Below are 393 nucleotides of genomic sequence, written 5' to 3'. Positions count from 1 at the left end.
AAGTCTACACAACCCACTGAACCAAATTTAGCCACTGGGGACAGACACCAAAAACAACGGGAACTACGAACCTGCAGCCTGCAAAAAGTAGACCCCAAGCACAGTAAGATAAGCAAAATGAGAAGACAGAAAAACACACAGCAGATGAAGGAGCAAGATAAAAACCCAGCAAACCTAACAAATGAAGAGGAAATAGGCAGTCTACCTGAAAAAGAATTCAGAATAATGATAGTAAAGATGATTCAAAATCTTGGAAATAGAATAGACGAAACGCAAGAAACATTTAAGAAGGACCCAGAAGAACTAAAGATGAAACAAGCAACGATGAACAACACAATAAATGAAATTAAAAATACTCGAGATGGGATCAATAGCAGAATAACTGAGGCAGAA

Source organism: Neophocaena asiaeorientalis, unplaced genomic scaffold, assembly GCF_003031525.2.
Source record: "Neophocaena asiaeorientalis asiaeorientalis breed wild unplaced genomic scaffold, Neophocaena_asiaeorientalis_V1.1 scaffold430, whole genome shotgun sequence".
Taxonomy (NCBI): Eukaryota; Metazoa; Chordata; class Mammalia; order Artiodactyla; family Phocoenidae; genus Neophocaena; species Neophocaena asiaeorientalis.
This window is presented reverse-complemented; position numbering follows the sequence as displayed.